The sequence below is a fragment of the Rattus rattus genome, chromosome 10 (genome assembly GCF_011064425.1).
Source record: "Rattus rattus isolate New Zealand chromosome 10, Rrattus_CSIRO_v1, whole genome shotgun sequence".
Classification (NCBI taxonomy): Eukaryota; Metazoa; Chordata; class Mammalia; order Rodentia; family Muridae; genus Rattus; species Rattus rattus.
In genome coordinates this window covers 33,601,980-33,627,767 of record NC_046163.1, presented here as the reverse complement: position 1 = coordinate 33,627,767, position 25,788 = coordinate 33,601,980, and the positions used below count along the sequence as shown (strand labels likewise).

General features: G+C 46.7%; 1 pseudogene; it reads left to right on the top strand.

The window, feature by feature from the left end:
* The first annotated feature begins 18,561 nt into the window (after window positions 1-18,561).
* LOC116911024 lies at window positions 18,562-19,288 on the top strand (annotated as a pseudogene).
* Window positions 19,289-25,788: the final 6,500 nt, after the last annotated feature.

The following is a 25,788-nucleotide window of genomic DNA, read 5'->3' as shown; positions in this document are numbered from 1 at the left end:
CAGTGGCCCTGGCTAAACTCAATGGGCCATAGCACAAAAACAACAAACAAACAAAAAGCATGAAAGTAGGATAGAACCTTGAAGATGGGGGGGATCCTGGGAAAATGGAGGGAGGAGGGAATTAAGGAAAGAGATGAGGGAGACCCGAATGTGCTATATACATCTATGAAATTATGAATTAATAAATTAATTTAAAAACCAGAGCGCTTGAAAAATCAACTCTATCAACCCTGCTGCACAGAAGTATAACGGGAGTGACTAATTATGATAATTGGAGGTTCACTAGGTCCACGTATCACCTAGACTCTACATTTCAACCAGTTCCCGAAGATTCTGAAGCATGAGTCACATCTGCACCAAGGAGAAGCCAGATACCAGGCTGGCACGTGGAGGTGCCGGGTCATGTCTCGCTCTGCAAGGTTTGCCTGCTGGAAAACTCGGAGCCGCCTGCAGGCACTGCCACATAAACGTAACACAATGGACAGTAAAGACAGAGGGATGGCTGGCTTTGCCTGAGGTTTGGGAGTCTTCCCATAAGAGAAGGCTTTTGCATTGGCTTTCAAAGAATGAATTTGGGGGGTGGGGGTGGGGCACAGACGAGGACATTTGTCTCCCTGCTCTCAAATTCCTCCGCATCTTTTCTGGTTCTCATTCACCTTCCTCCAAGAGCAGCCCTGATTTTCTCTCCAGACCAGCCTGGCACCTCCTGACTCCCGATACTCGGGCTCCCCCTGTGGCACACAAGAACACCACCCCTGGGATTCTGGCTTCTGGCACCACAGCTGAGAAATCTCCTGGCTTTTCAGTCTTCCCAGGTCACACCACCTACAGACACTGGCAAGGGTACAAGGGGCCTTTTCTTTCCAAGGCCCCCATCACGCCCACATGCCTCTCCTCACAGCTGTCTAAGTCGACTGCCTGAACACAGAAGCAATTCAGAGAAGAGAAGGAGAGGCAGGCGACTGAGGTTTCCATAAAAAACACACCGCCCCCCCCCCTTCTTCCTCTCTCAGCCGCTGCGTGCCGGCACGTTACCGGAGAGGGCCTCTCTTCAGCCCGCTCTGGCTGTGGGTATAAAGCCAGGTTTCTTGAAAGAAATTTCCTTTTCTGATGTTGGACTTCTCTGAACATGTGGGTTTTCCCGGCTAGGGTGAACTGAGGCCACATCCAGCCTCACGGCACAGCAGTGAGCTTGCTCGGTAGAGGGCAAACGCTCAACAAGTAACAGCTTTGTGGCGCTGGAGAGCACACATGAAGTACCACGGATAAGGAAAGAAAAAAAGAAGAAAGAAAGAACGGGGGAGGGAGGGGGGAGGAGGGAGAGAGAGACAGAGACAGAGAGACCCATTGCCATCTATGCCGAGACTCCACTCAGCAGTTAATGGTGTTTGTGGGACTCTCCACATATGGCCCCCAAACTAAAAGTAATGTCTGGCCACATGCGTTCTACTGTGTTCTATTGCTAGCAGAATACACCTGGCCAGTCCTTTTTCTAGTTTGGATGTTCACTAGACCAACAGTGTTGGCCTTGATTGATGGTCACAGTGAGTAGGCCCCACAGTAATGGCACCGTAGCATCTACTGTGTTGGAGAGCCGGACTTCTGTCTCTGGTTAAAAACGTCATAGGAAGCAGTCAAAAATACAGAGTTTGGGCACAAGGTGTCAGTGAGAGACCAGTGCTTCTGAAGGAAAGAAAGGGGGTGGGATGTGGGCAGAAGGTTAGCAGGATAAGCCTCAGACAGCCCTAGCAGGAAATTTTATAGCAAAAAGGCTGCTGGCAAGAGGGCTCGGCATAGGCTGAGAGGTGAGAATGTTCCAGAATGCAAGTCAGGAGAGACAGGGAGGATACAGAGAATGCGATCCTGGAAGACACCTCTCTGAGTTGAGGCAAGCTTTGAAAGGAGCAGAGGGTGTCTACCGACCACATCCCCTGCCCAGGTCCACACAGTGGTCCTCTTGGGTGGAAGACCCCGGTAGCATAGCACCATGCGAAAGTGACCTCTGAACCTAGGAGTGACACCTCACAAGTGTTCTCACCTCACAAGTCAGCCTAGTGGAGAGGCCGTTGTCATGGCTAGGAGGCTTGTCCTGTCCCTCTTAGTCCATGCTTCTCATTACAGGGATCCCTCTAAACATGCCCTTACCAACCTGCCCCTACCCTGTTTACTCTACAAGGCCTCTACACTCCACTGCCATCCCCCAGTTAACTGAACGGGCCACGGAAATGAACTCCATATGGCAGCCTCCAGAAGATTCTTATTCAGTTCTCTGCTCAGGCTCTCAGCCTCCACCAACTGGGTGGCTCCTCCCCTCTGAAAACACCTCCCTTCCTCGACCTCCCTATGCAAAACTACACTTTCTTTCATTCTCTACCTCTTCTTAGCTCTCAATGTCTGGGTCTGCTGGAACCTATCCTAAGCACTCCTCTCCTTTCCCTTCTTCCTCTCGCTTCCTCCTCTTCCTCCCCCTTCCTTTTCCTCCCTCCTGTCTCCCTTCTCTTCCCTCTCCCCTCATTTTTCTTTACACTGTTTCCACATTATCTCATCCATTCCCATGGCCTTAAATTCTGTCTCTATTCTAAAGACTACCAAATATACATCTCTGGGTTCTAAATTTGTACATTCCACTGCCCACTGAACTCATTAACATCCTAAACTTAACCATCTCAAAACTGAATTTCCCAAACCTGTTCGTCTCCCAGACATTGCTATCTCAAATAAATGTCACCATCAACAATCAAGTTGACTTAAATTTAGGAGTCATCCTTCCTCTGTGGTTTCTCTCACCCTCCTAGCTCATGAATCAGCACAGAAGAGTCCTGGCCTTGTTAGGGTTTTCTCTATTGCAATAACCACGGTGATCTTTTTATTTAAATCATGAATTCATTCAACAAACATGTATTGAAAACTTGCTATGAGCTGTTCCAGAGTGTGGGGATACAGTGGGGGATAAGATATAGAGAAATAAAGGGAGGAAGGAAGAGAACTAACGAGATAAATAAAGGAAGGAAGGATGGACTGAAGGAAGGAGAAAGAGGGAGAGAGAGAGAGAGAGAGAGAGAGAGAGAGAGAGAGAGAGAGAGAGAGAGAGAGAGAACGAGAACTGAGATTAAGCCATCATCTGTGCTTACATGAAGTTTACAATCTTGCCAGGATCAAAAGCAGACTGAAGAGTCCGATAGAGGGTGATAAACCCATGAAGAAGAAGGCAGCAAGGGAGTATAGAAGAATGGGGTGAGAGCAGGCAGAGGATGAAGAGGAGGGCTGCTGAGGCAACACTCAGCAAAGAGCCAGAGGAGGGGAGAAAGTGAGCCACAGTGCTCTGGAGAGAAGGAGGGTATTCCACACAGAATGGGAAACGACCCAGAGTTTAGCTCTTTCCAAGTCAGTCATTATAACTCACGGACATTGCAGCTGGGAAGATCGTTGATGTCCCACCCCACCCCACCCCACCCCACCCCACCCCTGGGTTCTATCTATAGAACTTTCTAGTAGTATGAAAGCTAGTCAATAGGATGAAGCTTCCGGGTCAGTAGCGGCTTCATTTTCCCATGCCTTGTGACTTGGGTATGTGGTGTTTCAAGCAATAGGGTCTTACCATCAAGTTCTTTGGGGTAAGTAACCAAGAGTAACGGGAACAGCCTGCTCCACAGAAGCCCACTGACCACCAACTCCAAAAGAGGTGACTTTATATCTCACACTGGGATCTTAATGTGATAACCATTGTATCTGGGGGAGCCATTGTGCCCTTGTTATAGAACAGTTCCATTTAAGCCACTTGTGTGCATGTTCGTGTATATGGGCATGTGCGCGTGCGTGCGTGCGTGCGTGCGTGTGTGTGTGTGTGTGTGCGTGTGTGCATGTGTGTGTGTGTGTGTGTGTGTGTGTGTGTGTTGGGAAGCTCCCATGATATGTTTCACATGATAGGTTCCATATGGCATCTTCAAAGGTCTTTAGTGTTAGTCACCCATACTCCTCCCTTCACCCCCCCCATCCTTTGCCCCACTGATCCCTTCCATCATCCTCTTTCCCCCTTCATATTCCCTGTGGCCTATCTACCTCTCCTTGAAGTCCCACTTTGCACTGGTCTTACAGGAAAGATAGAAAAGAAGACTCAGAGATAAAAGTAAGGAACCGGGAGGGCTGCAGGTCTATGCCACGCCAGCCCCGAATGCATTTCCCATAGCCTTTATATACTTTATGGTACAGTGGGAAACACAATGACAAGCCAGCAGAGACAATGGCTGGTGTACATTGAATATCTGTACCCATCCAGAGGCCTACCTGTTCCTTCCACCACGATTAATGGAACATTCAGCCCCCGGCCTTGAGCTTCAAATGTATCCCCTCTTTGTTCCATGCATCAGCAGATCAGGAAATCTGACGACAGACCCTGACCTGCCTTGACTCTGCCTGGCAGGCAGGCTTTCACAGAAACAGGCAAAAAATGGCTCCCGACACCAATCCCATAGGCCGACACTAGTTTCCTGCCTTCTATGGTTGCTCTAATTTAACACACACACACACACACACACACACACACACACACACACACACACACATATATGTAATATCAATTTTACTTACAGATAAATAATATTCCACTGTGTAGATGAACCACATTTTCATTATTGATTCATCCACTGATGGACAGCTAGGTTGTTCCCATTTTCTGCTTACTGTCGACCAGAGCAGCAGTGAAGATGGATAAGCAAGTCTCTCTGTAACAGAATCTTTGTGCCTATGCCCAGGAGTGGTACAGCTGGATTATATAGTAGACCTATTTCTGGCTTTTTTGAGTAACGTCCACATCGGTATCCATACCATAGTTGCTCTTCTAGTTTTCACTCCTACTAACCATGGTTGAATGTGCCCTCTCCCTACATCTGCCAGCACTTCTGTTGTTTGTTTTATTGGTCATAGCCATTCTGACTGGAGTAAGATGAAATCTCAAAAAAAAAAAAATTATGACGGTTAAGGACACTGAACATATAAACATATTTTTAGCCATTTTTATTTCCCTTTTGGAAGATATGTTGGAGTGCGTTCCCTACCTTCTCCTTTATCAGATTCCGTATGTCAGGTCTTGCGCTGAGGCCCTCGTTCCACTTGGAGTTGGGCTTTGTGCAGAGTCAGGGGCGGGAGTCTAGTTTCATTCTTTTACATACAGCTATTTCCTTTGACCAGCACCATCTGTTAAAGATGTTATCTCTTCTCCAACACACATGTTTTACCTTTATCACAAATCACGTGGCTCTAAGAGTGTACGGTTATATGTGGGTCCTCAATTCTATTCCATTGATAGAGAATTTCCAGATCTTAACCACAGGCCAATCAAATTTGGATAGAGGAAATGAGAAACGTTCATCAAGAGAGGCAAAGAGAAGTAAGCCAAAGGGGCTTGAAAAGAGATCAGAGAGGTGATGCCCTGAAGACGAAGAGAAGAAAGTGATCAAGAAAGGCATGGTCCGTTGTGTCACACGTTGCTAAGAATCCATGTTAATGAGGCTTCTGAATTGTCAATCATCTAGTCACATGGGATCATGAGATCAAACCCGAATGGGGCAGACTCAAGATGGGAACGGGACTATAGTCAATCACTCAGAGACTCTACTGTAAGGAGAACAAGGACACAGGATGTATTCTCAAGGAAATGACAAAGAATGAGATACAAGGACCTCACAATGGAGTGCCATCGGCACAGGCAGTCAGTGACAGGAGAGGCAGTCCATCTGCAGTGTCAGGAGAAAGGGCATGAAGCTAGACACCAGTCGGGTGTGTGGGTAGATGAGAGTGAAATTGAGGAAGTTTGCTCATGAGGGCTACCTCCTAAGAGTGGAGTAGGTCCAAGGCGGTCAGTGGGAAAGAAGGTGTGGGAAGTCTAAAGATAAAAAGGACATTTAATATTCATAGCAGAATGAGTGATCGATGACCGCCAGGCATCATAAAAGGCCCACTTGAGGTTAGTGGTTGTGAGTTAAAGTTAGACCAGCTAAGAAGAACGTGTGCTTTCCTTTAACCAGAGTTAGCTATGTGGGTGCGAGCATGGGGGGCAGGGAGGAACGACAGAACTCAAATTCAAAAGACAGAGTTATATTGCACAAATACAAGTGAGCTAAAAAATGGATGAGAGGAAATAATTGGGGACCTGTGGGAAACGGCACTGAGAGGCGGTAAATACTGCAGGCTGTTTGGCATTCCAAGCTAGACTGTTGTTTTAGTCATTATTTGTGTGTGTGAATGCTTGTGCACATGCGGCATGAGCACACATGCATGGGTGGAGGTCAGGGGGTACATTTTGGAAGTGTGTTCTCACCTTCCACCTTACTGAGCCCGGGTCTCTCTTGTTTCTGCCGCCATGCCTCATACTCCAGGCTAGCTCATGCATGAGCTTCCGGTTGATCCTCCTGTCTCTGCCTCCCATCTCCCAGTAGGAAAGCTGGGATAATGGATGCATGTCACTGCATCGAACTTTTTACCCAGGCGCTGAACCGGTCAACATGAATGGCCCACTGAGGTGTCCTCTGGCCCAAAACTAGGCTCTTGAAACAAAGAGAGATAATGGTCTGAGCTCCCTGGGAGAGTGAAGAAGGTACCTTCTCTGTCTATTACAGGCGAAATGTGAAGGAGAACTCACTACTGGAGAAGGTGCAGAAGAGAGAGCCATGCTCGGTGAATGCCAGAGGGGAAAAGGATGGTCTTGAGGATATGATGCCGTGTCCTCCTCCCTAACATAGGTCAGCCCTTCCCACTGCACCTTGAACCTCTCAAACCAACTCCTGGGGCCCTGCTACTTAATTCTCTACATTTCAGGCAGGGGCGATGCTTTCTGGATGGTTAGTTGAGAACCACAAGGCTGGTTCTTCCTAACAGGGACACCCTGGCAAGACCTGAGGGGCACACCAAGGTGTTTGAGATATCTCGGAACTAAGAGTGTAGAGGCACCTGGGGGTGGGTTTTATCTTTAGAAGGTGTATAACTTTGTGGACTAAAAATAGCACCATATTTGCCCTCTATCTCATGTTTAGCCTCAGATGAACATGACCTTCTGGACCATAAAGCAAATCTAAATGCTCTCTGGAGGAAAATTTGGCCAGATTTCCAGAACCTCTTGAGCTACAGAATGTCCTGAACTATTGGCCTCCGGCCCACCGCTCAGACAGTCCTGTTTAGCCACCCCTACCACTGTATTCCTTGTCCATTTTATTCCTATGCCAGGGTTGGATTGAAGAAAATAATTAACTAGACGCTTAAGAACGTTCCCAGTCTCCTACCAGGCACAAGGCTTTTACACTGCCTCTCCCCAGGCTTACACTACAAAACAGCATCCCTGAGGCCTTGCACCCCAAAGCCTTGCACAGTGACTTTTCTCTGCATGAGTTAGGTGCTTACCAGCTCCTGAGCTCACAGCCTAACACACAGAGGTTATTGCTGGCACCTCTATAAGAGGAAGCAGAAGGCACAGGCTAAGTCATGTTCTCTGCCACGAAGCCAATAAACAGCATAGCAAATAGTCACCCTCTCGCAGTCTGATTCCGGAGTCCATTAGCTCACTGATACGTCTACCACTTCTGAATCTGGTTCTTTCTAGGTTAAGTAAGATGAAGTGCTATTCAGATAGAACAGGCATGAGGCATGTGAGGCATCAGTGACCAGACAATTCCGTTGCTTGGACGCTAGCTCCTGACCAGGCCCGGAGCCTCAGGAACAAAGCTCTGTAGGCAGTGAGTCATAGAAAGCTGGCTGCTTGCTCTCAACTGACACCGGCCGGGCCAGCAGAGGTCTCAGTAGATGTTTTCTGTGACCAGTAGCAAAGGGTCGTAGCCCACAATATCATGTATGTATAGGTAGCCATAGATCCCTGTGTACCTTCCTCATGGCACATGTGCATACTATCGATAGGAACAAACCCCATGGTATGTTTCCTGGCTATTCAGTGGTGAGAACACAGTACCTGAGCCTTTCCAGAGAGCATCTAGCAAAAATGAAACTCTAGAAGTCTAGGTGTGGTTGATAATCTTCTTTTCACTGTGTTCAGTCTCCGACAGAGAGAGGAACTCTGACCCCATCCTGTCAACCTCCTGCCTCAGCCATGCCTTTTCTCCCTTTAAGCTGCCATAGTCCAGGCACACTGGCACCTTGCAAACACTCTGCATCACCTAAACACTGTGACCTTCCCTACTTCTCTGCTTCTGTTTTCAAAGTCAGTGGTGAAGACTTTTCTGGATGCTTCAACTGACTCAGGAGTCCCTCCCTCAGCTCTTCCAATACACATAAATGTGTCCGTATAGACTTAGAGATTGTACACCTTCTTCTTCATCCTGTCACCAGGGACTAAGCCGAGGCTAGGCGGGTGATTCGCTCAGGTCTGTGTTACTCTTGTAACTTTCCTCAGAACAGAGGTCCTGCTCTGACCTTCCTCACATCATGCCCTGCACAAATCTGGTGCAAACTCTGGGTTGGCAAGAACACTGAGCTCTTGCAATATCTTGATTTGAGCGTGCGTTTCTCTGACTCTGGGGATATGCTAAGGTTCTTGAGTCCTTCCTAAGACCCTGAGCCAGGTCACATCTGGGCTCTCTTGATTTGTAAGTTGTGGGTCTGTTGGCTCCAGCTTCTGCCAGCCTTGGAACTTAAAAACCATGCAAGGCTAGACATTCATTGTGAGGGAATCCATTTCCCTCTGGAGTCCTGACACTTCTCTTGAGGTATGCAGGGCCCATTGTGGGAAGTCTTCCTCTTCTTGTGCTGGTGCGGAGGACTCTCCGGAACTCACATCTTCTGCCTCCAGCTTCCTCCAACCATGAAGCAGTTCCCACGGATGCATGCTTCCTTCTTGTCCTTTCCGGTAGACGCGGAGACTCAGGTTCAGCAATTGAGAAGCTCCTTTCACTCCTACCTGATCCTTAAACTTGCTCAGAAATTGAAAGGAAATGTTTATAGTCCATCTTTTGAGAGCAACAAGAAGATAAAAAACAAAGCAATTATTTTCCATATTAAAAGGGTCACACCCATCAGCTGGAGAGATGGCTCAGTGGTTAAGAGCACTGATGGCTGCTCTTCCAGACATCCTGAATTCAATTCCCAGCAACCACATGGTGGCTCACAACCATCTGTAATGGGATCCAATGCCCTCTTCTGGTGTGTCTGAAGACAGTAATAGTATACTCATATACATTGAATAAATCTTTTTTTACTATTATTTTTAAAAGGTCATATCCAATTTTGCTTGTCTTTCTTGCCTGGAATTTTCTTTCCCATTATTCGTGTATCTTACTCCAGTTTGTCCTTCCTGCTCAGGGGACACCAGGTAGAACTTGCTCTCTTACTCCTTCTTAAGTTCTCTGAGTTTTGAACCCGTCTGTGCAAGTCCGCATTCTCACCATTTCTCTGTGCTTCGCTCCTATCGGGTGGTCCGTAAGTACACGCTGACTTGAACCAAACAGAGACAAGTGATGGGTCAATAAGCGCTGCCTGCTGATTAGTGGCTGCGGGGAAGACATGCTTGAATGAAAGGCACCAAGAGAAACGCAGGACTGTGAGACAACGTAGCTCTCAAAACACAATTTATAAATAAATAAATAAATAAATAAATAAATAAATAAATAAATAAATAAATAAATAAATAAATAAATAAATAAATGGCAGCAAGGGGTGGAGGCAGGAAGCCAAGACTGTTTCCAGCTGCTTCCCTGCTCCTGCCCACCCTGCTTCAAGCCTCTCTGACAGGCATAGGGAGAACAGGGGACCATCTATGAGTAACCAGCAGGTGGCAGCGTTCACCCATGGACGAGGGACTCCCTGCACCAGGCCAGAAGGGAAGGCAACGAATTTTGTGTCCTGGGAATGACTGTGATTTGAGGGTCAGGCTGATAGTATGACTGGAGACACAGATAAATCTGAGATGCCCACTGCCCCGCACATAGTAGGTACCCATAGCCATCTACGCCTCCAATCCTCTCTTATTCCAAGCTTAGGGGTCTTGAACTGGAGGAAAAAGAGGGAAGACAAACCTTAGGGTGAGCTCGTGTCTTGGGACCTGCTGGCAGTCCCCAGATGATCCCAAGGGAGGCACCCAAACTTCTCCGTGAGACCAGTACCCAAAGACCTTGCCTTGCAACCAGAGTTGAGTGTGTCCATTAGTGTGGACTGTGTCCATCAAGCATGAAGAAGAAACCCAGGCTGTGGGGTGATACTCCCTGTTTAGCTGCCACTTGTCTGGCAGGCAATTCTTTCAAGAGTCCCCTGTGAAACCAAGGCCTGTGGTAAACATCCCAGGGTTGACTCGGGTATAAGGTGAGCAGGCTACCCGGCATGGAAAACCATGTTCTAGGGCGACTGCCGCTGGTCTTTAGAACACTTGGTCCTCATCCAGTCAGGATCACACGTGGCCTTTGGCAGTAAAGCCCAGAGGAAAGAGGCACAGATGCCATGACTTAGAAGAACTGGCCAGATTGAGCCCTCTGTGAGGAGCCCATTCTTGGTGGTTCTCTACACAAGCATCCGTTTCCTGCCTCCACACTTTTCTTTGCCCTGCCAGAAAGTATTTTCCTTCACTGAGACCCTTACCACCCACCATCTGAATCTTACGTTCTTTAGAACGTTGGCTTCACTCCCGGGTCAGTGGGGTAGTCTGTCCTCCATCTCCTGAGCCTTTGCCTTGAATCTGTGTAGAAACAGCTTCTCTACATACAAACCCCTTCTCGGCTGCACTAGAAGCAACTCTGAGAGACAGAGATACTGTGTTAAACCCCTGCCTCTGCCTCTGGTAGTTTGTGAGAACATGGCAGGGGACTGGAGGGGACTGGAGGGGACACAGTAAGTAAGGAGATAAATGCTAACTACTGTGAAGGAGGGAGAACATGGTGGTGAGTCAGCAGGGAAGCCTTTGTCATGGTGGAGGGAACCAATCTGAGCCTTGAAAAGCAGATTGCACGAAGAAGTGAAGGGTCACCAGTGTGTGATCGATCCTTTCTGAAGTAATATTGGTCTTGGAATTCTATAATGGGATAAAAAGTGGTCTATGGGTGGGGTGGGCCAGTCAGTATCCATAATCTTATTAATGCCCCAGGCTAACCCTCAAGACCACTTTCTGGAGTATGTGGAACCCTCTGGATAAAGCACATAAGGGCAGTAGAATCTAGGTTTCTGTCCCAGGTCCATTTCATTCCAAAAACAGACATAGAACTCCAACCAGGGCTCCTGAAATAAAGTTGCTATAGAGATGATGCCTGATGGCCGCCCAGCAAAGTGGTATCCTGACATCAGCGAGGGAAACAGTGAGTGCTAACACCCCTGGTACCAGAGCCCAGGATGCTATGCTTTAATGGACTTCCTTCCCTCTCCTCTTGGGTTATTGACAGACTGTGGGCTTTAACGAACTGTTCCTTTTCCTTCAAAAGTTTGGGGTCTTTGTTCAGTGACAGCCAAGGTGTCTGGAGAAGACAGTGAGTAACACTGGACGAAAAACAGAGGCAATGGGAGAGTGGACCTTGCTCCCTTCCTCTTCTGCACCCCGAGTACTGTATGCCTGCCCACACATGTTCCTCAGTTTGCAAAAGACAAGGAAAGTCCAACCAGGAATTCCCCAGACAGCAACCTCAGCCATAGCCTCAGAGTAGGTGTGGGCTATGTGGATGGGGTATGTTGTTGCAAGCTTGTGACATGTCCAGCATTGTGCCCTTTCGTTGTCTGGTCTCGCCCCCATCATCTGGGGAGAATGGCTATTCAAGGGCAGAGCGTGCTTTGCTTTTTCCAAGGAAAATGTGCTCTTTCTCAACCGTGTGATGAAGCCCTGACCATAAAAATGTGTCTCTCCCTCCTCTGCTTTTCTTTCTCCTTCAGTGCCTCTCTGTGGCCACGTTGCTAAACTCAGGAGGACAGAGAAGTCATAACCACGTGGGAGAAGGCTCCTTCCTCCCAGCACGGAGGAAGAGTGATCTGGGCTGTTGGGGACAGCCATTGCTCAGAGCCCATGCTGGCCAGCAGTCAGTCAGCATCCTCTAGGCTTTCAACTGCCTCCCGTGAGTCACTCAGGTAATCAGGACAACTGCAGTGAAAACAAACAGCTTGTCACCCCAGGTGAAGGTCCCATCCCAAAGCATAGTTATGACAGTAGCTGAAATCTAACAAAGTTGGGCCTGTCCCTGGGACAGTAGTAGGAAGCCATACGGTGGCTCTGGGAGTGGCAGCAGGAAGCCGAGGGGTGGAGGGGGCCCTGATTTGCCATTTCTGATGTCAGAATCTCCCAAAAGCTTTTCATGAAGAGGAACAGGAAGGGCAGAGTGGTGCCAGGTGAATTCCCAGGGAAGTGTTGCACCACAGTCTCCAGATCTTTCCTCTGGCCTCATCCCACACTCACATCCCAGGCTCGCTCCTCTCCTACCTCTGCTGAACTTTTGAGGCCGCACCTTTGATGCCGTTGTTCTGTCCTGCCTGCCTTGGAATCTTACCTCCCCTAGCACCAGTGAGGTGTGTGGCGCTTGCCACCTTGGTGGGCATTCTGTGAGCATCTTCTGGCTGAAAAGAAATTTTCAAAAAAAGAAAAGAAAGGAAAGCTTACACTCCAAACAGCATCCTCAGGGGGTGGGGAGCACAGAGTGCCTGCTGCCTCGGAGTGCTGTCTGGGTGCTTGCACAATGTGCTGTGGTGGAAGAGACTCTGCAAACACAAGCTCTGAGCTGCTGACCGTAAAGAGAATGACAGACTCTTTGCTTAGAGTACCCCTGCTTGCAGGTAGGGCGAGTCACTCTGTTGACATCTGCAGGTGTATTTGGATGTCCACTTCTTCCATAGCTTATGCCTCTCCAGTACCAACTGTGGGTCTGCCTTGGCTTTGAGCTGTTTATCCCAGAGATCGGCCCACTTCAGACAGCCAGTGAGCACAAGCTAAAGTGTGCGCCTCCTCTGTGTCTGCTTCTAGGAGCCTTTGCTGTCCTTGGGGGATGGGCTGCTCAGCCCCTTCTCTGTCCATAGCGTCACAGGAGCCCTGGGGATGAGCTCTCTTCCTTCCCTCCACCCAGCTTCTCCTCTAGAGTCTGAGTGTTGTTCCCTTAGTCCTTGTAACCTACAAGATTTTTTCACACAGGGACAGCATATGTCAGATGCTCTGATGGACTGAAGAAACGGAATGTTAATAAATGGCTTGAAAAAAATCTCAAGGAAAAGCATTACCTTGAGCTGGCTTCTTGTATTCAACTCACGCTCAATGGCTATGCTATAGACACATGTATACAGGAATGTGGGTGCACGCGCGCACACACACACACACACACACACACACACACCACCTTTCCCTCACTGTACCACCACCTCCCTAGGCAATTGGTGAGATGAATTCCATTCCAAAAGCCCAGATCCCCCTTGGGAAGCCACTGGCTCTGCAAATGCTGCTTTTTCAAACTTCATGTTGTGTTCAGTGGCAAATGGGTCCTACAATTGTCCTGGTCCCAGCTGACTCATCTCCTCAGCCACCCACAGGAGCTCACAATTTCCTCCTTGCTGCAGTTGGGATGAGACTTCTTGTGTGTTAGGGTCCTGGTCCCTGAAATGGCAGAACTGAGAGCTAGAACCTCCGAGAGATGAGGCCTAATGGGAACAACTTAGGTCACTAGAGGTGTGCCCCCAGAAGGGAGCACAGTATTTCCCTGAAGCATCCCCAAGAAAGGTCTATTAGGGAAGGAGCAACCTGACCCTGACAGCTTCCCCTTGCTTCCTTTACCAAGATGTACTTCCTTGCTCTGGAATACATGCTTGCATTCCCATCCTCATGTGATTCCACACAGCCTAGGCAGCTCTCGCCAGAGCTGAACAGCACTAGGACCTCAGACCTTCAAAACCATGGGTCATAGATAGCCTTGTTTATTTCATTATGGCAACAGCAACAACAACAAAAAAAAAACTAATACACACTTGATCTACTTCGGGGTATCTGCTTAAATGAGTGCTGGATGATATGGGTGTTGCAAACACACTGATGTTCATCTGCAGTATGTCGACACACATACATCAGCCCTCACTGCTCCTCCCCACTCCCCTGCCCCCATTACATATATCTGCCACAAGCATACTAAAGAACTCAAGAACGATACAGCCCCTCATTTGAGCCCTGAGCTCTCTCCCACACATGGAATTTCTTGAGGTACAGATAAAGAGGGGCCTGTGGAGCATCAGCCATGTCCGGATGACGACCCCAAAAACCGTGATAGCTCATTGGATAGCTCAACTCTATACCTCACATGACATGAGGATCTAAGAAAAACTCCTCGTAGGCATTAAAGACCGGCCATGCCCCTATCTCGTCAGGCCAGACCAGTGTCTCTTATTGAATTCCTTAGCTTCGGCAGTGTAATAAACACACATCCATTCAATTATAAAAGGGGGCGGGGAGGAGGAGGGATGGAGGGAAAGAGAAAAACCTCATCAGTTCTAATTTGAGCATCTAAATATAGGCTCTGGGGAAGGCAAAGGGCAGGGAGCAGCCATGCAGCTATGATTTCCCATGAACTCAGCCTGTCCCTCTGAGGCAGGCTGGGCTTGACCTGAGTATTCAGCATAGGAAAGATGAGAGCCAGCACGGCCGGTGAGACTGTCTCATAGTCATACGAATGGCCTTGCTTAAGGCTACACTGTAGTGGGAGCAGGTAGGAGTAGTGGATTGGAGCATCGGTGTGACGTAGCGTCTCCAGACCAGAGCCACTGCCTGTGCCTCTATGTTTCTTTCATATAGAACTGAATTCTGGGTCAGGTTCACACTCAAGTAACTCATTGAAATGCTGGGGGCATTAAGAGGCCTTCCAGGTTGGGACACATGACTACACTATATGGCTGATTTATTTGGGTTTTGTTGTTGTTGTTGTTGCTGTTATTGTAGTTGTGGTTTATGTGTTTGTTTGCTTTCTCTCCTAAGTGTAGGGATAAAGTTCAGATGACTAAAGTAACTTGCTCAAGACCACAAACCTATCAGAAATGTGGGTCTTTTGATGCTCGATTCAGTATTTTGGTGCCACACAAAAGCTGCCTCTTCTGAAACTCCAAATGGTGACCTTTCTCTGGTCACCATGGAGCCAGGGTAGGAGGGGGATCCAGCAGTAGTCAGACTTACTGTATCAGGCACAGCGCCGTGTTCCTCCAGGTTTCCCTTCTTGGGAGGCAGTGATACCTCAGTGCTTACTTAGTCCACGGCTGAGAACATGGAATCAGAAGGCAGCTGAGTTTAAGACCTACACACGGTCTGGACTGCCCATATGAGGCTGAGAGAGAAGTAAAACCTCTGGGCATCTGCTCCCTGTCTGTAAACTGGGACTAGAACAGGCAGCTGCTTCACCCCATTCCTTTGAGTCAGGCCAATCAGTGTAAAGCACTTACAATCAGTGTAATCCAGCTTATGATTGTTGTTAATGTCAGCTGTTCCTTGTTTATGTGACCACATTATTCATATGTTAGATTTTAAAACCTAGGAAAAGGAGGAAGAGGAGGAAGAAGAGGAGGAGGAGGAGGAGGGAGAGGAAGAGGAGGAAGAGGAGGAGGGCTTGACTTGAGTAGCTGAAGAGAAGAAAATGGAGGGAGAGAACAGAAGCAGCTGAAGACGGGGGAAGGAGGAGGAGGAAAGATAGAGGGAGAATGAGAGAAAGAAAGTCTCAATTAATTATGAAGATGGCAAGCCACCTGCAGTTGTTGCAGGCCCTTAAACACGCCCCCACCTCCGCCCCCGGCCCAGGCCACCTTCTGTTGATCTTATGAGGCTAAGCCAAGCACTCTCAAAGCATTTGAACCGGTCCTTCTCAGAAATGGTTGCTATGGCTAAAGAGCACAGACAACCTGATTTCTCTCTTCCCCAGGCTTTGCTCTTATCCACCCTTCTGTCCCAGCAACAATGATGCAGTGCATAAATGAAGTCACTGGGCAGCCAGGCAGCCAGCAGTTCTAAGCCACCTCAGACGTAGGACAGACAGGCATCTGCTTCTTGGCCTGGCTCTCAGGGTCCAGTGTAAAGTTTCTCATATTTGGACTCACTCCAGGCTTCCTCCCAGGAAGAACCTAAATAATGCTAGTCCACTATGGTTCTTACTCTCTTGTCCCTCCTCACAGGATCCAATCAGCTTTCCCCAAGGGAACTGCTGGCACCTGTTTTTGTTTTTAGCCCCCAAAGGTGGAGCCTATGAGGAAAGAAACAGAAGTGGCCCTTGTGGTAGAGAATTGGTTTTGATGAGGAAACAGAGGGGCTGGAGGATGTATGTCCCTTGCATGTGCACAACAGCCTCTCTAGAGAGAGGATTTCAAGAGACTTATGGAAGAAGTATTACAGGATTTTGATTAGTTAGGTATCCTAGCTATTACAATATGCAAATTCTCAACCCTCGGTGACTTAATACAATAGAATGTTTATTTCTCTGTCTTGCAAAATGCAGTCTGGGGATGTCCTCAGGCACCCAAGCTGGCAGAGGAACAGCCTTCTTCCATGAGCAGCTTCCAGAATCAGTGGGAGTGTAGGCACCCAGCCTCAGATAGCCGGGAGCAGACAGAGGGGAGCTGAGACTCCGAAAGTCAGTCTTGGGAATGGTGTGTATCACTTATCATCTTGGTCCACATTACATTAGCCGGGTCTCAACCCTGGGGCTCCTCTGCCCTCAGAGGGCTTTGAGAGTAAAGCTCCCACTGGAGTACCCTTTTCAGCGACTGCACAACACAGGCAGGGAGTATGACTGTGGCAGAACCAGCCAACTGCTGCCAGCTCCCAAGAGACTTTGTAGCATGGGATTCATTAACAGGATCTCAGCTCTTCCTGAAGTGGAAGAGGAGAGAGACAAGACCTAAGGAAGAGCGGAGCGTGTAGCTAGTGAGTGTGCCTAGGCCCACTCAGCTGAGCTTCAGGACATCAGCATCCGCACACAGGACAGAAAGACTGGCTACTGACCAATAGCCAGCATGGAAGAACAGTAGACTGGCATGCATGGAGCTGGAAGGGTGACATAAGGACCATTGAACCAGGGTGCCTGCCAGGTGTTGGAACAAGAGCCCTTCCAACGCTTTGGTTGAGCAGAACAAGAGGGAGACTTAGGTCTGCCCTAGGGACAGATGGCGAGCTGTTAGTGAGTGACAGGAGAGAGAATCCTCCTGTTTCTATCTGTCTAAAAAAGGCAGGAGCACTGACTGGAGCAGGCTGAATCCCCAAAGAACAGGGCATGTGGGAGCAGTCCAAGGAATATCATGGTAATCGAAAGGCATGGCTCGAATGAATACACTTCAGTTTTCAAGATAGAAGAGGTAAAATGATTTAATGTTGTCAATGCCAGGCAAAACCTGTGACTGTACAATTATTTGACATGTGTTGCTACATACCTGTTGTATGTTGAGTTCTGTACTGGGCCCTGGAATACATCAGTAAGCAAAATAATAGTGATCTACTCCTTTGGTATGACAAGTGTGGCAAGTTATGAGATATGTATATGTATACACACATGTACGCACACTATATATATATGTGTATACATACACACACACACACACACACACACACACACACATATATATATATATATATATATATATATATATATATATATATATATATATATATATATATATGGTAGTGAAGCCAGTGAGAGATAAGTAGTCTCAAAGGTCGGGTCCTTGTAAATGGATTAATATTATTATAGAGTAAGCCCAAGAACTAAGCCCCAGCACATTCCAGTGTTGAGAAAAAAGAAGTCATCATGCAGAGACCAAGAAATATGACCCTGGAGACAGAGACAGTGGTGCTCTGTGGAGATGAAGGCTCCGGGGAAGAGATAGATAAACTGTCCGTTCCTGGTGAGAAGTCTCTGAAGACCACAACTGAGAACTGAGCATTGAGATGGTTGGTTAAAGGAACTGTTAATAAATCTTTGGAAAGAGCAGTGATGATTAGCAGTCAAGATTGAGTAACAAAGAACAGATTTTTCTGAATACATTTTTTATTTTTTATTTTTTTTAAAGATAATGGGCCGTGCAATACCATACATAGTAAGTCCGGATCTCAATACAGCATTTGAAAAAAGGGGATCATTGAATATCCTCAAACATCATGGCAAAATATAGGCCCATACATAGAACATTGAAATGGAATATTATTCCTTTCTGCTGTTAGTTTGTTCATGAGTTTCATCCAGGACTCAAAATGAGTGATTGGAGTGAAATCCCAATTTACAAATGTTACAAAATAAAAATAAGTAAATAAGTAAATAAATAAATAAATGGCAAGATACAAGCACACTGACGACTCACGGGATCCTAAATAATTCTGGTGAGTTAGAATGAGGGATATAGCTAACAAAATGTATTTAACAAAAATGAATAGGCGCTATCTCTTGCTTGTGGCAGTCTGTTTCAGGTTGAAGATGAAACGAGTCCAGGAAAGAGCTGAGACTGAAGCACTCAGCCCAGAGGCTGAGTCCAGCCCAGCACAGGCCCCAAGGCCCTGTGCAAACCCCAGAATATCTATAAAGTGGGCTTGGATATTCTCAAGAGGAAGGTTTAAAGGCCAAGGGCACTAAAAATGCAGGATTCTTTTGGAGACTCATCATGTCTTCGTGTGAAGACATGTTGCTATGCAATTATTGGAAGTGTCATATCAAGGTCTCTGGAGATGCTTGGGTCACGGCCTGCTCTCACATCTTCTGTGATCAGCATGGCAGTGGTGAGTTCAGTCATTCCCCAGCAATCTGCCCTGCTTGCCACAGTACCCTTTCTGGAAAGGGTACTCGACTTCTGGACATACCAGGTACACCAGGAACGTCTCTATCAAGAATATGGTTGAGAACCACTTAAAACAGATGGAGAAGATATGTATGCAGCAAACACAGAGCTAGGATGTAGAATTGACCTCTGTGAAAGGGGAGATTACCTCCATGATGAAAGTTCTAGAAGAATTCAGGAAAAAATTTACTGATATCTCTGGAAAACTTAGGGAGTGCAATCACCAGTACCAAAACCTCCAAGGCCTTTATGATAGTCTTAGGCTAAGAAATATCACTATTCTAGAAGAGAAGGCTCCCTGGAACCAGCTATGATCCCACAGTCTGGAGTCTTCCTGGCTTCCCATCAAGGAATAGCTCAAAGTTTTCTTTGGACCGTACACTAATTGGAAACCAAGGTGGCAGGGATGAAGATGTTCAGTTCAGACCATTTTTTTTGTGTGTGTTCTCCCACAGCACCCGAACCCATTAACAACTTCTTTGGTTTTGCATCTCAAAGCCAGGAAGCAGAGCATCGAGTCTGCAACAGGGCCTTTAAAGCAAAAAGAATTTAGCTCAGTTTTGATTTCAAGACTGTTTTCCTGCATCTCTGAGTTCTCTTCACATTTTGACCTTAGAAGAAGTTGGCTTGCAGTACGGCGTGTGGCTTCCTGTTTGGTTTCTTCACTGTTTGCTTAGGGCACGGGTATTTCATGAATGTCAGTCTCTAGTTTGTCATTGCTCACACAATCACTGTTGCACAGAGATCCTATTTCAGACCAAGCTGTGTTTATACTTATGTAAGCACCAGTGTTATGTTTACATGGCGCTTTGGATTCCAGTATGTATATGTTAAGTGTGTGCATTGATTTTTCTCTGCTTGTATACTTCTGTAAAAATTGTACTCTTGGAAAAAAAGTGGCCAAAAATGATGGTCTTGGAAAATGGTGGCTTGCAATTAACATGTATTTTACAGCCATGTATTTTCACGTGTGTTACTTTGTTTTGGAGGTGTGCCAGTGAATGGAAGTGCACTTTGATGCATATGTGTTCTGTCTGTATTTAAAAATAATTTATACTGATAAAGTTATCCGATGATTTCATTGGTATTTGTTTTAAAATAAAACTGCTTTACCTTTTTAAAAAAAATGAATGGAATTCTTATATTGGTACCGAGAACTGAACATCCAGAGGAGAAGAATCAGCGTTTAGCGAGGGAATGGACAAAGTGACCAGGGAATTTATTATGACAAGGTCCATATAAAATACCAGAGTGATGAGTCACTAGACTTATTGTCATCCCAGGCAGCAATATTGTAATAGACACACCAATTACTAATCTGTGCTGAGCAAGTGACACAATATTCTTTTCCAGAAACATGGGAGAAAACAGTTTAAGGGAGAAAACTGGCATGCTGGGGTGCACACGGAAATGTCATGGCTGGTTGTGGTGGTGCAGGCTCATAAGGCTGAAAATGTACAGGTAGATGGATCACAAATTCAAGAGCAGCCTGAGTTACATATTTTGCAAAGTACAGACCTTTAATCCCAACACTTAGGAGGCAGAGGCAAGAGAATCCCTGTGTGACTGAAGTCAACTTGGCCACCTTCTCTCAAAGACAGACAGACAGACAGACAGACAGACAGACAGACAGACAGAGACAGAGACAGACACAGACACAGAAAAATGTCAGGACTCATAAAAACTATTGCATATAGGCTTCCAGCTTCCACACAGTGCCTCTCCAGGCAGTTTTGCATATTACTCTCAGCGTGGTCCTCCTTATACCTAAATAAGATCACAGCACCGGCTGAGTTCAAGTCTTCAGTGTTCTTTCCCCACTGCCTAAGGAATAAAACTCAAGATTCTAACCAGATCTTCTCCAGCTGTGTGCTAAAGCTCTCTACTGTGGCTACCCTGTTCCCTAAGTTACCCCGTTAACACTCGCTAGGCTTGTCCTGTGGATTCTAACGCCCCTCCCCCCCCCCAAATAGCTCTAGAACCCATCCATTTCCTCCTGTCCTATTCTTGTTTTTTTCAATATGTGTTGCTGGGGTAGAGGGAGGTTGGGGTTGTTGGGAAGGAGGGTTGTTTGGGTGTTTTGTTCTATTCTGTTTTGTTTTGTTTCTTACCTGTATCACAAACTAGTCTTCTGTAAAATACCCAAGGGCAGGGACAAAGTCTCTTCTTTAACTCTTATTCTCGAGGACATATCTTGTTTCCAAACGGGTACTAAGTAAATGGTCATTAAATGAGCAAAAGAGTTGATGAGTTACCCACGAGTTTCTCTTAAATGCTTCCTCTTCCTGTTTGTTCATCAGGCAAAGCCTTTCATCCTCCAAAGCATCTGTCTCAGGCATCAGGCACGCTGAGAATCCTCCCTGCTGTGGCGCACTGCATGCCTCCCTGCAGTTCAGCGCCTGGCAGCTCTCTGCAGAACATTCACTATTTATACATATTGCTCGCCCTGTTTACTATTAGTCATCTATGTGTGCTCAGACCCATGGCGGGTCATAGCCCTGTGTCTTGAGTCATCTCTTACAAAGAACGAATAGATGCACCGGATAAGACATGGCCCAGAGAAAAAGGAAACATACTGTGAAGAAAAAGAGAGGAAATAAAAAGATGCTTCTTTGGCCTTGGCATTTCCATGGTGATCCTCTTCCTTCTCTGAGTCTGAACTCTCCTACTCCAAAAGGTTGATGTTTTACTTGCTGGTCTTGCTTCCAGGATAACCAGACCCCTTTATTGCAGGTGGACTCTGAACAAGAATGCAATGGTTATCTTCTGAAACTTCAGGGAGAATGTTCTTACCTCTCACCATGCTCAGTGATAAGAATGTAGCCTCCTCACGCCATCATATACAGCTTGGGCTTGGGGCAGCTCTTCCTCAGCCCTTCCTGTCCAGGTTAGTTTTTGTTAGCACAAGATAATGACCTGGGAAGAAGGAACCTCAACTGACGAGCTGCCCCCATCAGATAGGAACTTCAACTGAGGAACTTCCACCATCAGATTGGCTTGTGGACACATCTGTGCGACATTTTCTTGATCCATGATTGCTACAGGAGGGCCCAGCCACTGTGGGCAATGCCAACCCTGGGCAGATGGTCCTGGATTGTAGAACAAAGTTGTATAGGCAAGCAATGTTTCTCTGTGGTTTCTGCTTCAGTTCCTGCCTTGGGTTCTTGCCTTGGGTTCCTGCTTTGGGTTCCTGCCTTGGGTTCCTGCCTTGGGTTCCCTAGTGATAAAGCATAAATGAAAATAAACCCATTCTCCCCCAAGTTGTTTTTGGTCAGTGTTTTATCACAGCAACAGAAAAAGAATCAGCTACCCTAGGTGGATCTCAGCCTTGGCTCCTTTCAAAGCTATTTGGATTAAAAAAGCCATAGATACTACACACTAAGACCTATTTCTCCCCTCGCTTGTAGCACAGAGCTTCAACATTGTAGTACGGCCACAATTCATGTGATTCACAGCAGATCTTAATTGTCATAGAGGTCTGACATGGGGATGAGCTGGGTGGACAGGGAAGGAGCATGGAAAAGAGAGAATGTCACACAGCTCTCAGCTTCATCAACGCCACTCTGATGCTCTCTTGCTTGACTCCTCCTGCGTATAACATCCTATCTCTCTCAGTGGGTTTTTTGGTTTACATCTTATCCTTACATACTCCTGACTCAGACTCAATTCAGCCTACAATAAACTATTTGCACATACAAGCTTTGTGTTTTATGTGACCCCATGCTATTCTGATCCATAGAGTCTAGAGTCTATAGCATTATCTCTCTTCTGGACTGTCCAGCTCAGCAGCCTTGGGTCATATGTGTAAAAGAACTATCCTTGCTGCAGTGCATATGAAGACAGAAGAGTGTGTTCCATGACTCTTCAGGACTGAAGCAATTTAAGTGCAAACATTGATCTGACTGACCATTCAAAAAAAAACAAAAAAACAACAAAAAACAAAAAACAAAAACAAAAAAAAACCCCAGCAATTGTCAGCAAAGCTTCCATGGAACCCACCTGGAGACCACGACCAGGGCATATGGTGATGGTACCAGGCTTAAGGACATAGCAAAGCTCTCTTCTACTTGAAAGTCCAGTCCTACTGAGACCTACTTAAGATGTCTGGGGGTCTGGGCTGGAAAGATGGCTCAGTGGTTAAGAGCATTGACTGCTCTTCCAGGGGTCCTGAGTACAAATTCTAACAACCACATGATGGCTCACAACCATCTGTGGTGGGATCTGATGCCCTCTTCTGGTGTGTCTGAAGACAGCTACGGTGCACTCATATATAATAATAAATAAATCTTTACAAAAAGAAAAGATGCCTGGGGGTCACTTGTCATCAGCCAGCTATGACTAGAGCTCAGCAAAGGATACAGCCATGCTCCCCTAACTAGACTCACTCTGCCTTGTTTGGAAGACCAGAGATGGTGTTAGAGAGGAGAATCCCAAAGGGTGTCCTGGGCCTTACACTCTTTCATTTTCACTGAGCATAATGAAAGTAATCACATAGGAACCCTGTTTATGCTGTTTTACAAATGAGGAAACTGTTCAGAAGTTTGCCGAAAGGGCCATGCCCAGGAATACACCACAGAATCAAGACTAAAGAATGTTCGTTCCTCTTAGCTCTCTCAGCTGCCTCCATACAAGGCAGCTCTGGGAATCCTACCGTGACCAAATCAACAGGTAAGACATTCTTGTGGCAAGCGGGGAACCTCACCCCTTCACCTTTGTGCTGACTCGCTGGCTGGCCATGTGTGCTGTGGCCATACACCATGGCAGAGTGTCAGCCTGGTGTCTGTCAGCAGCATTTGATTTTCTCTCCTTTCCAGTTCCTTCCCCTGATGAATGGAGACAGACAAGTATCCGTGGTGTTTCTCTTTTGACTAATGTCCAAGGTGACCTTGATTTGACCTTTCACTAATATTAGGTTTCTTAAAGCTGTCCATTTTGGTTTGTATTGAATAACTTGGATTCCCAAGCCCATTCCTGAATTCTCTTCTTCCCTTAATCATCTTGACCACTTGCAGGTGAAGTCCTGATGGACACTTGTTGCTTCTGACTGTATCCTTCCCTCTTTCTCCATCTCTCCTGCCAGACTTCTGCAGGTGCAGCGGAGGCTATCCCCATGTGGTGTTCATCTTCATTGCCAGCTTGACTAGATGTAGAATCACCTATGGGACACACTTCTGAATGTGACTTTGAGGGTGGGGAGAGCCACACTGAATGGGACCACCGCATGGACTGGGTTCCAGACAGAACAAAAAAGGGGACAAGGAGAAGCCAACAGACCACCGCTGTTCCCTTTTATGTTTCCTGGTCTGTTTAGACATGCACAAGCTCCTGTGGCTACAGGTAGGAGCTGAGCCCACCACCATACCTTTCCCTCTGTGACTGACTCTATGTCCTGCTCTGTGACTCAAATAAACCTTCCCTGTATCAAGCTGTTTAATAAAACCCTGACTACCAGTTCCCTGGCCCAGATGGAGTCTACCTTCCTGTACCACTTAAGCTCAGTGGATGAAGAGTGGTCCCTGTGGTCTTTCAGTATATTATACTTGGAACAGGACTTGAGCACCTTGGGGCCTCATAAACTACATGCTGAGTGAGTCCTAAGCAGTCTCAGTGTTCGAGTCCACACATTTACCAAACACAGCACAATGCTCCAGACACAATAAAGTGAGGACAACATGGCCTCTCCTGCATGCCATGCCATAGAGAATCTTAGTGTGAACCCCTTTGCTGAGTACAAGAATCCTTGGAGGTGGCATGAGGAATTTCCACTTCAGCTGTCAGGTAAGTCTTCTGAGGTCTCAGTTTGGAAATTTTGGACTTGTTACTCCTTAGCAGACCCACAAATGTTGGGTAGCGTCTGACGGAGCTGAACCTCCTTTGAGTATTAGGGACCTTTCCTCCAGTTCCTTATGTAACAAGTGACTGAGGTTAAGAAACTTCTGGGCAGGACAGTACAGCTCCGCGCAGCCCACAAGCCACTGAGTCCCAGCAAACCCCTCCCCCAAAGCACACTGCATGCAAGACCATGCCTCCACTACCAGCCTCCTATATCTCTGACGTACAAGAATATCCAGCTTGAGAAACCTTTGCCTGGTGATTATGGGATTAACTGCGGTCTGCAGCAAAGGTAAGCCTTTTAAACAAAGGTTCTGCATTGTTTTTACAGGAGGGAAAATAAAATAATAAAATATAAAGCATCTTATCAGTCAACAGGCACTTTCGGTTCAGGGCCCCAGTGGTTTGGTTATCAGCAAAGATCTCTTCTCACAGGGAGGAAATGAAATCCAGGTTGTCCCCCTGCATGTCTTCTTCACCTCACAGGCATGAGATGATCACAAGAGAACAAGGGACATGGTGCCTGTACTTGAGAAGTGAGATGTTTATGAAAATTCACGTCTTTCTTCCATTTTGTCCAGAACTACAGAAGGAACTGGAGAAGAGACACCACCAAGCTCTTTAAACATCTCCTATGTGGTGGGTCTGGGACTATGGGCTTAGTATGTGTGTTGTGCTAGACTCGTACAGGTGTCCCTGAAATGTGTATTATAAGATATAACTTCCCTACCAAAGGGTCCATTAAAACAAAACTGCTCAGCTCAGTAATTTTTCATGAAACATGCCCAGGTAAAAATCAAGAAATAGGCATTTCCAAAACCCCAAAGTGACATATAGGACCCCCAATTGTTATCTCTTCCTTCTCCTTCAAAACATAAATAAATAAATAAATAAGCAAACAAACAAACGAAATTAAAACACCATCTGGCGTTCGACGCAGTTTTAGCACCTTCGAGTAGTCCCTAAACACTAGGGTATCATTTTAATGTTCTGACCCTTGCGTGGATACATTTCTTCTGCTCGTCTTGCATAGTGTACTGGCTGGCTTTGTGTGTCAACCTGACACAAGCTGGAGTTATCACAGAGAAAGGAGCCTCCCTTGAGGAAATGCCTCCATGAGATCCAGCTGTAAGGCATTTTCTCAATTAGTGATCAAGGCGGGAGGGTCTAACCCATTGTGGGTGGTGCCATCCCTGGGCTGGTGGTCTTGGGTTCTATAAG